We start from the raw sequence: 2500 nt of genomic DNA, 5'->3' as shown, positions 1-2500 counted from the left end.
TTCGGGATGTATCTCACCCGACATCTGCAGCAATTGGAGAGACCCCAAAAGTTCCTCACCAAAAGGATAAAGGGACTCCAAAATCTGTCATATGCTGCCAGATTGAAGAAACTCCAGCTCTATTCAGTCGCATACCGACTGCTCAGAGGTGACATGTGCCTGACATACAAGGCCATGTCCAACCCGGAATTAATGGACATGCTCCACCTCAAAAATCCAAATCCACCAAAACCACTAGAGCAAGCGACTTAAACCTTAGCACGGATATAAATAGGACGTGCTGGAGGGATAGATTTATCACTCAGAGACTCCCTATGCTGTGGAATAAAATCCCGGTCCATGTGAGGCAGAGCACCTCGCTGACTCTGTTCAAGAGAAATCTAGACCTGTGGATGGGAGATCGTAGGTTTACCCCAGGAATCATCTCTGTGTCACTGCTGGACAGAGGCACAACAAACTAATGGGCACAGTATTTTTTCATATAAGGGGTGGCGTAAGCCACAATAATTTGGGCTAGGCTTATAAATGCCTTTGGGCAGATAGCCTAGTATAAACCTATGAACCTATGAACTCTGGAAGGGGGTACTGGTTATACAAAACTGAGGAACAGAAACAGATCTTAAACAATCTCTTCACATCAATGTTTTCTAGGGAAGGACCAAAGGTGGCATGCTTGTGAGAAGAGCTGTTAGTAGAGGAAACAGTCACTCCACTGGAGAGTTTGACAAGGGAGAGCTGAAGAGGGATTTAGAGGTTTCAGGGATGATACTGTACAGAGGGAAATAGAGAGAGCCTTCACTGATTATAAAGAACCTAATAGGGATCATGTAGGTGTTCTGGCAAGCTTGTTCACCAAGTCACTGGATAAAGGGATGGTACAAAACAAGTGGGAGAACGCTGAGCTGGTAGCTTTGTTCAAGAGTCAGGAAGCATACAGCACTGCCAGGTGTACAACACTTAGTTTGAGCTCTGTTGAAGGGCTGAAGCTAAGAAACAGATTCTGAAGCAAAGACAGATTTTGTTGCCTGGATAAAACAAGCTCAAGAATGACTATTAACGAGTGTCAGCATTTTTAAAGAGATTTACTGAACAAATATAAATGATAAACTTAAAGTATGCTAAACAGTCCAAACATCAAAGCATAATATAATAACACGCAATACAGCTTGCAAAGATCTTGCTTAAATATCTGATTGTGATAAAACCATGAAGTCTAAAAGCTCATAGCTTACTACTCTACCTACTGCATTAGAGACAGGTGAATATAATCCTCTGAGCAGTACATTCCCTATAACTTCGCTAAGTAACAATAACAACACCATACTTTGGAGATGTCATTTGGCAATTGCTTCTAGAAATGAAAAATAAGCAAATATGACTATGACCACCCAAGGTACAAAACTGGCAATTACATTGCTCCAGTCATCACACAGCTTTGATGGTATCGAGGAGCCAAAAATGCCTCCAGGAGGGTGGAGTGGATCATCAGACAGCACATGCTGCCTCTGCATGTGGTCTAACCTAGAGCTGCACACAACATGGTTACTGCTCTTATTGTACCTTATGCATAAATATGCATATTATCCTGTGCCATCACTTTTCACTTAAACTTATTGACATCTGTTGTGCTTATTGTAATAAGTGCACACAGTCTCCTTATTCTTCATTTGGAATCAAGAACTTAAAATTACAATTATTAGTTGCAAAATAAATGCGATTCAAACTAATTCTGATACAAATGTTTAAATCATAGTAATTTTATATAGATTATTGTACTGATTATTGCTGTCCATTTTGCCACAATCACCGTGTCAGTGACCTTTCTGTTTCGCAGTCCAGAGCAGGGATTTCAAGATGCTAAACACTGGAGGAGAACAGAAACCAAATGCATTATTTGCTCTGGCTCACAACAACCATCTGTGCTAAATGATGGTTTTACTTTTCACTGAATTTTCCACAGAAGGTGTCTCGATTATCACATTTAAACATTTTCCAAATGCTGTTGTCTTTCTACTACTCCCAATTCTCATCTTTCTGCTCTGCTTAGCTTGAGTTAATGTGCTAATTAGGTCCATCTGCAGTGTCATCTCCCATCTGTTATCAGCATCATGTTCTTTTGTTTGATTTCTCTAAGCATCTTCTTTCATTTAACTTCTTTCATACCTCATTCCTCTCTGCTTTCCATTTCCTTGGTGTCTGTCCACATGCACACATCAAGCATTTTCTGTAGAATGAGAAAGATAAAACATTAATGTCTGCCATTACTGACTGACTGTGACATTCAGCAAAATCAGGGATACTTGAGAGCTATGGCACTCTTTACTTAAGGATATGCCCACTTTACTGAAAGTTATGATCCATGTGCATATAAACATCCATCAGTTTAATTTTATTTTCACTTCACACATAAATCTGCATCCCACAATTATCGTATTTTCATGCCTCAGTCTAAAAGAGTAACTTGTGTTTGTGCTGTTTTACAAAAGGCCTATTCATTTAT

Source organism: Protopterus annectens, chromosome 12.part0 (genome assembly GCF_019279795.1).
Source record: "Protopterus annectens isolate FY-2018-M chromosome 12.part0, PAN1.0, whole genome shotgun sequence".
In the NCBI taxonomy this organism is placed as follows: Eukaryota; Metazoa; Chordata; order Ceratodontiformes; family Protopteridae; genus Protopterus; species Protopterus annectens.
The sequence above is the reverse complement of the archived record's forward strand: the minus strand, read 5'-3'. Positions refer to the sequence as shown.